The following is a 14,246-nucleotide window of genomic DNA, read 5'->3' on the forward strand; positions in this document are numbered from 1 at the left end:
AGATATAATGAAAGAGAAGTAGAAGAAGATGGTTTTTCTAATTCAGAAACCTTTGCGGGTGTGCATACAATCATTTACCGAAATTCCATCGCAATCGGATGAATGGTATAGGAACGCATACGGGACAGACAGACAAACAGGCATACAGACATTCATTTTTATATGATCGGATGAATGGTATAGGGACCATACAAATAAAAGAAGATAGAATGATGAAGAAGAAGAAGAAGAAGATAGTTTTACTTATTCAGAAACCTTTGCGGGTGTTACCACAACAACTGACGAAGGTTTCATCGCAATCGGATGAATGGTATAGGAACCATACGAATAAAAAAAGATATAATGAAGGAGAAGTAGAAGAAGATGGTTTTTCTAATTCAGAAACCTTTGCGGGTGTGCATACAATCATTTACCAAAATTCCATCGCAATCGGATGAATGGTATAGGAACGCATAGGGGACATACAGAAAGACAGACAGACAAACAGGCATACAGACAGACAGACATTCATTTTTATATATAAGATATAGCATATACTCTTCACGGAAGTGCAAGCAATAAGTTAACAAAGTTTTATCGCAATCGGATGAACGGTATGGCAGTGCATACAATACGAACAAACAAACAAATATTAATTTTTATATATTAGATATGACATCTTATTTAGGTATGGTCCCAATATTGAAGCTCGATTTTACCAGGAAGAAGGTTTAACATAATTACATTATCTATTTATTTACTTAATGCAAGTGACTATCGTTTGATCTCATTTTATGCGAGGTAATTAGGCAAAGAGGCGAATCAGTGTAGTAAAAAGTGCAAAGTGATAAAACGTACCTATACTCTGTACCTGATTATTTACGTCACTGGTTTACAAACATTATGTTACTACGCCTCCCTTTAAAAATAAATCTAACCTTGGCGCCTCCCCCCCCTGTATTTCATTAAATAATACAGACACCTGTTTAAATAGTCAACAATGTACTAAAGTAAAAATAAAAAATAAAAAATTACAAAAATAATCAAGGTTTTTCTACTTATATTATATTAATTTTTAAATTAATTTGTTTTTCATGCGATGAATGTGCTTGTTTATTAACACAATCAAGTAGTCAATCCAAATTCATCATCGTTCATGATGGATTCTATCATGGGCCCCACATCCTGAAACGGGTCTCCAGGCCAGGATCTTTGGCGGGCCCACCTACCTATCGCTGAGGTTAAGGGCAGTGTGGTGCTCTAATGTAGTGTTTAATAAAATAAAACACGTGAGTTGTCATTTAAGTATATCAACCATCATATAGGTATCACGTCAAATTGCAAAGCACAACCACATATTTGTAAAAAGTGCATTAGCAAACTAACCAAGAACTCAGTAAATAGATTTTTGTTTGCTTCAACATATCTGGCGCAGAAATCATTTAAAAGTGGAAACATGCTGAACTTATTTTTTCCAAAGTTCCAATTTTTTATGAATGTCTTCACTATGTCTTTTTAAATCAGTGAATGCATTAGTGGTCCTTGCAATGTCCTTTAAATGTAAACCAAATAGACGAGTTTAACAACAAAATTATCGATCCTAAACAAATTTGCCTCAAATTTCAACATCATTATTTTCATTTCACGAGATAGCCAGCGCGCTTTACAATTGTATTGAAGTGAGGTATTACAAAATTAGTCTCCACATTTTCAGACAGATTTGCAAACAACCTTTTATAGGACTCTTTTTTATGTAGTTTATAATTAGCGGCCGTTTTATAAACTATGCATTTGCGAACTGCAAACCTGTGGCTAAATTAATTGTGATGAACTTTTCGCGCCTCCCTTTGCAACCATCAGCGCCTTCCAGTTTGGAAATCGCTGATTTACGTGCAATGTCATTAATTTCTCAATAGGACACTAAGGCCCGTTTCAGACGGGACACCGGTGTCGCGCTCGTATATAATATAGGAGGTCTTTGTATTCGAATAAAGAGGCCTTTGGATAATGTTTATGAACGCCCCAGAGCTAATGAGTCAATGCATAATTTCGCGTTATAAATTAGAACATAAAACTGGCTGCGGTAATAAAAACAAGTGTATCGACGGCTTGAGAATGTAGCGGCCGACGGAAAAGTTAAACCGGACACGCGTTGACTCATTAGCTCTGGGGCGTTCATAAACATAATACAAAGGCCTCCTTATTATATATGAGCGCGACACCGGTGTCCCGTCTGAAACGGGCCTAATCCTCTAATATTCGAAATAATATTAAATTAATATGTTTGCAATCTATTAGCTCGAGTTGTTTGAAGTTTGAAATAAAAACACCTACCTCGTCGATGCACTTTTTTCCTGATAAGGGATTTCCTCTTATCACATTTGCCTTGCTAAAATTTTTAAAAACACAGTAATTGTTTTATTATAGGCATATAAAATTTTATGTTTATTGTATGATTAGTTTCTTTTCAGTGTGATGTTTTAAGAACTCTACATTTTTGTATTTAAATACACTACGAACTACGATATAGGTACATAGTTAATTTTTATATTATTCTGAAGGTAAACAAGCAGTTCAGAATAATTAATATGTGTCAATTCTTACAGCAGGGTTGGCTAACCCTTTTACCAATGCTGAACAAAAACGAACTATAAGTGCGAATGAGAAAGCGGTTGGCACGCTTATTTTATATCTCCGCAGGATGCGTTTAGAGTAAGATAGAATGTCTACGGCTGAATTAAATATTTTTTGGATACGTCGCCGGTAAATATGGGTTTTACTGATTACATTAATTAAAAAACTGCGAGCACGTGTTGCTAAAATTTATTGTTGTTGTGTTAAATATAAAGTAGGTACCTACCTATTGGTAATTTAGTAGAAAATATGTTTAACTATGCTGTGTTTAAATTTGGTAGCCGTACTGAGAAGTAACATGATGGTATAACGTTTCATAGTTTTAAGTTAATAATAATATAATTGCTTACAATATAATAAACACGGCTTCATTTTGCCTAACAATAGCCACTCTCTTTATATTATTACTCTGAGCTTTTTACGTACGCGTGCCAAAATATCCCAAATATTATTTTTTGACTGTCTGACGTGCCGAGCAGTTTTTCATAGGGAAAATATAGTTATAAGAATTGTATTAAAAAAGTTCAAAAATTGTAATTGAGCTCGTGAGTTAGTTTGGTTCTTTAAGCACAAATTGACGCCAGAATTGCTCCGATCAGATAAGCATGCTCTCGCTACAGTGTCTCAAGCATTGTAAAATGATTGTAAATCGATCAAAATCAGAGCTTCGCGACGCGGTTTCCCCCGCCGCCTGATGAGGTTAGTAAGATAATATAATGTCTGACGCATAAAACCAAAGCAATTTTAATTAAACGTAATGCTTATTCTTGAAGAGTAATTAATTATCTGACTGCTATTTTTTATACAATGTGATCTGTCATTTAAGCATGAATTTCGTCGTTTCGTTTGCGCATCGATTGGTAAAACTATTATTAAAAACCGAAGAAAATACGCTTGGCTATAATCCTCATTATTTTACAACGTTTTTCTTAGCTCGTATTCTTATTTGTCCGGTGGTTCTTTATCCGGTACAAATCTTGCGATCGATTTTTAACTAATTTCCCGACTAGCTAGACATTTGAAACTTTAGAATAACACGATGCCAATGCATTTTTTTAATACTTTTAGCCATCTTTAAGTAGAATTGAATTCATTTTCAGTTAATTATGAAAAGTTATTTCGACACCATTATTGGTCGCTAGGGGTCTGGGGTCCTAGCAACTAAATTATTAATATATACGTGCGTTACTATGGAAATCAATATGACATGTCAAAATGACATTTCAGTATTATTTCTATCAAGTACAATTTTTTTGATCGTTAAGCTAGTCAAGTCAAGTTTATATGATTCAACAGAAAATTTAAAAACGTTGTAAGTATATAAAAAGTTCTTTTTATCTTGTAATTATTTTAATATAATATATATTTATTTGTAAAACATTCGCGTGCCATAGGTTCGCCATCTATGCTATACATAATAGTCTTCTTCTGTCGTGGTCGTGCGAGAGATGCGTCTAGATCAGTGTTTCTCAAAGTGGTCGTTATCGTCATGTAGCTGGAGCGATCCAGGGGGCGGTAGTAGCCTGATAAGCAATTGGGGGACGATGAATACAGATAAGGGGGCGATAGAAGAAAATAGACATTAGAAAAATACGAACAATTATTGTTCGTACGTGTTTCATACTAAAAAGCATTTTTTTGTAATGCGATATTTTTGGCTGTATCAGTATCTATCAGTGGCGAAGACTCCATACTAGGCGATTATTTAAAGCCTACTTTCTTAAGAAAAATATTTATCTGTATAATGTATATGTATAATATATGTGCTGTGTGTATGTATAATATATTGATAGTAGATGGGCCGGGTTGTACCTGCGGGCATGACCACCAAGATGTTGAACACATCCTCTGGGATTGCCCGCTTATGGAATTCGAACGAGCGGAGCTGTTTACCAGGGTCCGTCCTCACACGGGCCCAATTGGTCATGGAGATCTGGTAGCAAGCGATGCCAACTTTGCGGCATTTGAGAAATTTGCAGCGTCGTATGGGGAGCGGGATAGTCCCGACTCTTCTGTAGACTCATCCATTTCAATTCGTGACACTCAGTATGCGGGTACACAAAGCGCTTAACGTCAGCGGACAGCAGAGCCAGTCCAAAAACAAACATTTTCTTTCTTAACTTTCTTCTTTAAGCACTACGGTGCATGGTTGCAGCATCAGTCCCGTGCGGCTCCGTCTCGGGACGGAATGAGCACTTAAAATCACTTCTTTCAGACACGTTTAAAGCGTCATAGAAAGCGGCCGTGCATATCCACGGTTGTGCATATATGACGGGTGGTGGTGGGCACTTTAACGTATGTTCTATTAGTAACAATAATAATATATTCATTGACATGTTTTCTTTTTAAAGTAAGTGGGTAACGTTTTTAGTCATCTTTTCACGATTTAAGAATTAATACCCCCGTCGCCATCACGAAACAAATCGACGAGCAGTCACCTTGACGGTCGGTCTCCGATTGGCCGCCTTAAATAAATAAAAAAAGTCATATTTTTGGAATTTGTCTGTTTTTACACTGATTTTAGGATTTTTACAGGTTTTTTTTAAAATTTCCTGATATCTCGGGAATTCTCGAGAATTATTTTCTGGAAATTCTGAATTTCGAGAATTCAAAATTTCATCATTTCGGGAAATCCCGAATCTCGGGATTGAGATTTTCTCGGGAAATACCCAACTCTAGCCACTGGTATGTGGGGTACCAATTTTTAAAGATATCGATTATGATTACGTTTGATATGCTATGGATAGTCAGAATAATCATAAACAGTAATGATTCGATTAAGTCATAAACTCACTTGCGAACTTTACTGTAAAATAATATAAATATACCTTGATAATATGAACGACAGTTTATATTTTATTAGTTCATTTCATTGCAAACTAATGTCTTCTGGAAGTCATCTAGTAATATCCATTATTTTGTTCTTCGATGCATGCTATTCTTTATTGTCGCTAGATAATCTTACGGCACGTTCAGAGCGAAGCATATATCTAAACATTTTTTAATACATTACAGTGGAACTTGGTTATTACGATCGCAGAAATAGCTAGATCTCGGATGTAATGAGTAGGGAGCGGATGTATATGCAAAAAAAAACATGATTATATGCATGCACATATGCACTTAAAATCATTAAAATATGCACTAAAACCAAAGAAATATGCAGTTAATAATTCAAAAATCAAAGTTAAAAACTGGAAAAAATGTAAATACCCACTTCATCCAATATTACTGATAAAAAATTGAATAACAAATTAATAATCTAATGAATATAATACAATAACAAAAAAACACAAATGATCAATATAAAATTAATCAATTACAATTTTCAAAATAGTTTGTTTACATGTAATTGAATAAAGAATGCAATGTAAAATAAACACAACTTTAAAAAACAAAAACGACACACTTAACTATTCATAAATACTAGGTATTTGGTGTTTTTTTGTCCGGAAAAAAGGTACAATATTTTTTTCAATATTATGCTTTGGCATTAAATTTTTGCGCTTATCTGTCAGTATTTTGTTTATATGCGTAAAACTACCTCTCAAAGTCCACAGAGGTGATAGCGCAAAATTTAAATAAAGATGCACGAGTTGACTTCACTTTTTCTGACAAATCCACAGCTCGGGGTTGCCATTAAAAATGCAAGTGCGTCTAAACTATCTACCAACCTAATTTAGTTATATTTCGATAAAATAATTTAAAAAAACTGAAATTATAACGCAAAAACCCTAAAATATGCATTTATTTATGAAATAACATCTCAAATATGTATTTATATGCACAATAAAATTTTATTTTTGGATTTTGCACCTTTCAAAATGGATTTCTGTTCAACTCTCATAGCTGTGCATACACCCTAACAAAACATGCACTAGCATATAAATCCGGGCCCTAGTAATGAGGAAACATTCGTTGACATTTTGGTTTATGATTTTCTCACTACGTTTATTCACTTTTATAACGAGCTACTTATCGGGTATACCGAGCAAAAATATCGTCAATTTTTTTCTTAAAACTGTTAATGTGTCGATAAATCCGACCGGGCAGTTAACTAGACCGATGCCGCCAGGATAGGATTACGTTTATGACATTAGTTAAGTGTCTAAGTACCTGCCTAATTGGTGTTTTCGCCGACAATATTGAAAAAGTTTCCACGCATATGGTTGAAATTGCATGTAAAAAAATCCAAGGTTTGTTAAGTCAGTAGTCAGCGTTCATTACAATAAACAACTTCTTTTGTGGTTTATGAATGCCATGCTTGTTTCGGGCAAAAATTCTAATTGTGTATTTTTGTTTTAATAGCGACTTTTTGTGTTATGTGACCGCTCATTTAAAAATACCTATTCTCTGATATAACGAGTAGCGCTTATAACGAGCAAATTCAGTCGGTCCCATCTTCCTCGTAATAACCAAGCTCGACTGTATCTACATTTATAATCTATGTTGAACCTTGTATTCTATCATTTTAAAATAAGGAAGAAGGACACACGGTGGAATCCCAAAAATCTACTACGATAAAAAAAACCGTGAAAGCCTCCAACATTATTTTAAAATACATTCAAATTTTACCTATTTTGTTCGTGCATTTTATTTTCTTACTAAATTAACCATTAACCGGTTAGTATGTTTAGTCCGGTTAATTGGAAGCCCAACCCTAGGCGGCTCACATGTAGTTTTTTTTTTAATTCGCTTCTAATTCACTATACCAAACCATAATCGATAAAAAATATTTTTCCATCTATATATTTTTTACTATTATCTACTATAGCTTGGATTAGGCAGAGTTTAATTGTATGTATTTTAAAAACTAACTAACACTATCTACACATCGTAGTCTTAGTTCAATGAAAACAAACACGTTTGACTGACAAAGTTTAGTGTGCAGTATTTATGTCGGATCTTAACAGCCTACCTCCACCCTTCGCCACTGGTATATATCGTTCATATTTATGACACGTTTCAAATGACTAATTTTCATTTTTAAGTCCGCTATTTCGAAATCTAGACTCGTATACTCTTTTTACTCGTGCTCATAGACTATAGATACATCTAGACGCCACCCGTTGCATTGCTAAATGAAGCCGCGTGCCTTGCGTTTGGTTTGTGGGCGATCGAACGCATTCGTCTACAAATGTTCGAGACCATAGACCATTTCGCTAGTGCTCGCCCAAAGTGCTCGCACTAGACGCTCATAATTAAAATATAATTTTCTATTTTATTACGTTATATAGTATTTTTAAGCGGTCAAAATGCAACCATTAGATAAAGATATCCATAATTTAAGTTATTTTAAAGAAACACTAGGTCACTGATATTAAAATATATAATAATATGCAAATAAATTAAACATGTATCAACTTACCTATGAAACGTAATACCATCTTCTTGCTTATCAGTACGGCTACCACATTTTAAGACAACACACAGAACCATCTTTTCTACTTAATTAACTAAAAATATTTACCACTAACTTTATGTTTAACACAAAAAATAGCAATTTTAGCAACACGAGCTCGCAGGTTATCGACGCTATGTGAAGCGTTTCGCCCCGATTTGATGGCGATACTTTTGGAAACTAGCTCACACATATGTAGACCTTTTATCTTACTCTAGCACGTGTCGCAGAGATTGTAAGGGTGCCGAATACTTTCTCACTCGCACTCATGCATCGTTTTTGTTCAGGCCTTGCTCGTGCTAATAAAATACATGCTATAAAAGGGGGCGTTCATCCAAAAAAATTAGGAAGCTCTGATCTATACAAAGATAGTTTGTCGCTTTACGCCAACGCGTCGCTTCACCGTGTCCGTAACACGTTAAGCGTGTTTATTGTGTTTATATTGCAAAATGCAGCTCTTCTGTTTATTCGGCTATTAAAACATACATAACACTATCCTCGGAGAGTGCATATCTCACGAGTAGTTATTTCAAAGTATTTAGTCATGTGGAATTCGTTATTATGCACTGGGCATTAAGTTAGGTACTTTGATACATATTGCATCTTCAAGGCTAAGGCGCAATGCACACTGGAATTTGACTCGACGCCAAAATAGGCATACATCATAACTAGGGAATCCAATCCCGGGATCCCGGACAATTTTCGATACCTACCTATGAATCCCGGGATTAGTAAACATAATCCCGAAACCTTCGGGATTGATTTTTTTATCAATCACAATCAATTAGTATGTGTACAAAATTATGTTAGTGAAGTTGTGTACCTGCACATGTCACAGGGGGAATCGCCGGATGCTCACGGATAATAAATAATCATTTATTGTTGTCATACGCAATCGTAGGAACATCAGAAAAATATTTAATTCGTTCATTTAATACCATCTAGACGCCACTGACGTTCTGGCACGCGAACGGCGTCTAACCGCCAGTGCCACGGACGTGCAGGCAAGGACTGCCGTGTTTCTACGCCGAATTTTATGAATGTTATCTTTTCTTAAACTAATAAAAAAAAAACTATTTTACTTTCACATTGTTATCTTTATTACAATATTATTTATTCCATTAAAGCTATGTATTGCCAAGATTGAACGTACACAATATTAAATAGTGTAAATTACTAGACCTTTTTTACCGATTTTATCAATACTATTTGTATAAATATAAAAAAAATATTAACTATCGAAAAAAACGCTAATCCCGGGATCGTCAAATTGTAATTCCGAAATCCCGGTATCAAAATTTTGGCTAGGGATTGGATTCCCTAATCATAACTACCAGCTATGATGCAAGTCGGTGGCGTGACTCCCTGTCTCAACGGATAAACGTTACTGTACACCCTTGTGTGCTGCGTCCATATAACGCGTTTCATTTAGGTGCTAGGTGGCGTAGTTCATTTTTGAATAGGCATTAAAAACAAGCGCGAGTTACTCAATTTAAAACTAAACTAAATACCTACCTAAACTACTTTTTTGTTCAACGAATAATTCACAAGCTTTAAGGAGGACATGCTCAGCGTACGTCAAAATGGAGCTTTTATGCTATTTTCGAAGCATGATCCTGGACATTCCTTAAACGTTGTAGATAATCTACTTACATCATTTTGAAGCCTTATTATCCTTTATATTTATTTTAAACATTTGATGACTGCATAAAGTATTTTTATTACATAAAATAGTATTCTTTTAAACCTCTCGCTCTAATGTTTTAGAATATAGTCATATTTCAGTACGTCCATGTGAAGTGGAGTGGTGTTAAGATTTTTTATATTCATTAATTTTTAAAAGCATTTATAAAACCATTAGTAAAATTTATGTCGACATTATTATTGTGAAATATTTACAATAAAAAATTATATTGATTACTGTGATCCCAAATTTGACAAGAATTAGGCATTTTATTATTCAAAAAATGGCCAAGATTTACACATTTAAAGATACTGATTATAAGCTATGTCTTTAGCCATTCAAATGTGATAAACATTCTACGAATAATGTTTGCTTTATATTAATTATTGACCTAAGAATAGGGTAGTATTTTTTTGAAATACGCAATTTCTATTGTCATTCCCCAGTGGCTAAGCTACAACATACGGCCGTAGCCATAAACGATAAATGAAGTAGGGGGTAAAATGATGTTAACGCGCGTGTTTGAACATGTACCTAACCGAAAATTTAGGTACATTTTTAATAACTACCTTATTCTTAGGTCAATAATTATTATAAATTAAACACTTTTCGTAGAATGTTTATCACATTTGAATGGTCAAAGACATAGCTTCAACATAGCGGCATCATATATTTTTTATTTTTTTTTTCCAACAGGTATGTTACTGACGTTATTCCAAATTATGTTTATCGAAAAAAACCTTTAAAACACCTCCTAATTATACCTCGAACTACAAACGACACTTTCTTAAACCGTCCGAAAGATTCTTCCACGACTCTCATCAAGAAGATATCCATCTTTCTCTCATCATATTTACTGAACCTAGCATTTTGTGTACGTAACTATCGTATACAATTACCAGTGCCGTATTTAGAATTTTCTCTTCGGCCCATTAAATCCCGAATTCGCCTCTGTTGAAAAAAAAACTCTACTGCCTTGACTTGCCAATGTCAATGTTATTATCTGAGTTACTGAATTGAATAAAACTCTCACGAAACAATTATTTAAATGTCCATCTGTTGTGTTTGCCATTGTTAAAAAGTATTTATTATTATTATAATGACATATCCATAGTACAATAATTACATGTCTACATTGTTGCTCTGTAAAATTCTAAGCAGCTATCCATATGCAGGGGCGGACTGAGAAGTTTTGGCGCCCAGGGCTATAATTTTATTATGCTATTCTAAAAACACGTTTGGCACCGTATATTATGTATACCAGGGCTTCGAATCGTTATTTTTTTTTCGTTTCGGTCCAAGTAAACAGATTATTGTCTCATATTTCAATGATATAGTGGAAGCCATGGATGTAATTGAATTTTTACTTTTTGCAGATGCTTTAAAATTATATGCACCAATTCGCAATGAGTTGGACTGTTGTATATTACAGCGAACTCTCTGTTCACTTGAAAGTTGGTCAATAAAGAATAAATTAGAATTTAATACTGACAAATGTTTCTGTATTACCTTTTCTAGCTCAAGAACCCCGAATATAATTATTATATTATGTCAAAAAGTACATTAAAGCGTCAGTCTGAGGCGAAAGATCTTGGGATAATTTTTGATTCTTCATTATCTTTTCACTCCCATATAACTTCTACAGCTCTACGTGCGAGTAAGCTTATAGGATTCATCATGCGACAATCCAGACCATTCAAGAATCCAAATGTCTTCTGTTCACTCTACGTCTCATTAGTGCGTAACATTCTTGAATATGGGTCGATTATCTGGTGTTCTTATGAGGTTTCCTATGAGCTTATTTTAGAACGCGTCCAGAAGAAATTTTTTGGATGTCTTTATTTTAAGACATGTAACTATTTTCCTTTCTAAGTTCGTTAAATGATTATTTTCCTTTCTACAAGGCATGTTTACTTTTCACTTTCTTGAATCTCGTAGGTCAGTCAGTTGAAACACTTTTGCCTATTATCGCGAGGGATTTGTTTCCATTCTGATGTCCTAATGAATTTGAATTGACATGCGCCTGTCAATTACCTCCATTCAGGGCCGGAACTGTTTCCTCGTGTCAAGCCTATCAGGCACCATTGGCGAGGGGTACAAGACTAGTCAATGCGCTCCCCAAAGTAATGTGCTGTGTTTGTTTTCGAAATTTTATTTTTCTGTATAAAATTGCACCTAAGTATATGTTTTTTACCACGTTTTTATTAGCTCGTATTCTTGTTTGTCCGGTACAGATTTTTTCTTGTGCAGTACAATGTTTTTCTTGTTTGACAAATTTTTTAAACTAACTTCCCGACTAGTTAGACATTTGAAACTTTTAGAATATATCAGAACACGACGACAATGCATTCTTTTAATACTTAAGCAGAATTGAATTCATTTTCAGTTAATTCTGTTTTGTATGTTTCGGAAAAAAATCGTTAAAAGTAATATTTACTACTCACTATTATTGGTTGCTAAGGGGGTCCTAGCAACTAAATTATTAATATATACGTGCGTTACTATGGAAATCAATATGAAATGTCAAAATGACATTTCTGTATTCTATAATATTTATTCAGTATTTATATCAAGTATAATAAAAAGTTTTTATTAATACATAGAATTGTCAAGTTTATATGATTCAACAGAAAATTTGAAAATGTGGTATATAAAAAGTTCTTTTTATCTTGTAATTATTTAAATATATTTTCTTCTCTCTTGTGAGGGTAATATTTGTTGTAATGTAGTAAATCTGATGTTGTGAACGTCTTGAATTTAGATTCGTTTATGTCCACAATGTTTTGTTTTCTTAAATAAATAAATATATTGTATTTCTTGTACTTACATACAACTAATACAATCAGAAAACAAATTTAAAAACTCCGCCAAAAATCGACGGACCTTGCTTTAGTTATTTTACAACGTTTTAGTTATTAGGTCGTATTCTTGTTTGCCCGGTGGTTGTTTGTCCAGCACAAATCTTGCAATCGATTTTTAACTAACTTCCCGACTAGCTAGACATTTGAACCTTTTAGAATATATCAGAACACGATGCCAATGCATTTTTTTAATACTTATAGGTAGCTTATAGCCATTTTTAAGTAGAATTAAATTCATTTTCAGTTAATTCTGTTTTGTATGAAAAGTTATTTCGGAAGAAATCCGTAATCCAATCCACTATTAGTGGTTGCTAGGAAATTATTAATATATACGTGCGTTACTATGGAAATCAATATGAGTGTCAAAATGACATTTCAGTATTATTTCTATCAAATACAATTTTTTTTGATCGTTTAAGCTAGTCAAGTCAAGTTTCTATGATTCAACAGAAAATTTAAAAACGTTGTATATAAAAAGTTCTTTTTATCTTGTAATTATTTACCATTTTTTTTACTCGAAGTATCCCGGTCAAATTAAAAAAATAATCTAATATTATCTGCCCAACATTACATCTGCATATAAACTATTTATTATTATTTGTAATAGTTAGATATTAATTTGCAACTATATTGGCATAAGGAAATTCATAAAATTTACTCAGCTAATTTTCTATAATCTATTTCGATAGCGAAAGCTTAGAATGGGGAAATTGTTGGGTCGATATTTGGCATTATATGGACGTCGAAAATATATGTCAAGGGTAGTGGGTCCGTTCAAATTATAAACTACTGTGTTGTCTCGTTTATATGAAAATCAATCGCGTGCGTGAGGTTAAAAGGTCGTAACTGACTATGACTTTGTAAAGAAATATGGTCACTATGGAAAAATAACTAATTATTTACGCAGGGTGTATGTATATTAATCATCTGTCCATCTGGATAAAGCTCTTTTTCAATCGTACAATATAGATAGTCGCTGTCTATACCTAGAGTTGGGTATTTCCCGAGTAAATCTCAATCTCGACATTCGGGATTTCCCGAAATGATGAAATTTTGAATTCTCGAGATATCGACAAATATTTTAATATTTAACAGACAAATTCCAAAAAAATATGATTTTTTTTATCTAAGTAAGAAGACAAACAAATAGAAGTAGGAAAACAAAAGTAATTCAAAACATTAACCTATTAAAATAAAATTTCAAAAAACACAGACTGTCAATGGCTGCGTCTGACAATCGCGTACGCTTTTGAGACTCAACATTCCTTGATGTTGAAAAATTGCACTCATTTTGAGTCGAATTGTGTTAAATGCCCCGATCAGTCTTTGAACGCTTTGTGTTTTCTGTCCACTTTTTTCATACACTGTGTGACACACTCGAACTCAAATTTTGTTAATTTATTTCAATTTAAAAAAAAATGTTTTTTCAATTAATTTTGATAATAAAGAAATCCCGAATCCCGAGAAAAGATTCTCGAGATCCGGGATTTCCCGAAATGTTAAAAATTTCAATTCTCGACATTCGGGATGGAAAATCTCAAAAATTTCTCGAGAATTCTCGAAACCCAAGTCTATCTGTACCTATGTATAAAAAACTTTAATTTATAATAATTAATAAACCATCTAACCAACAGGACAAATTTAAAAAACGTAATAATTAGACATCACACAACGATCGTTGTTAGCA

At 33.6% G+C, this 14,246-nt stretch overlaps 1 protein-coding gene across 1 annotated transcript in view; it reads left to right on the forward strand.

Moving 5' to 3' along the window:
* The window catches only part of LOC147068995 (putative multidrug resistance-associated protein lethal(2)03659), a 107,212-nt gene that overhangs the window by 45,357 nt on the left and 47,609 nt on the right, over positions 1–14,246 (forward strand). The window lies entirely within an intron of this gene.

Source organism: Rhyacophila brunnea, unplaced genomic scaffold (assembly GCF_057557595.1).
Source record: "Rhyacophila brunnea isolate RB1 unplaced genomic scaffold, BYU_Rbru_1.0 scaffold_24, whole genome shotgun sequence".
Classification (NCBI taxonomy): Eukaryota; Metazoa; Arthropoda; class Insecta; order Trichoptera; family Rhyacophilidae; genus Rhyacophila; species Rhyacophila brunnea.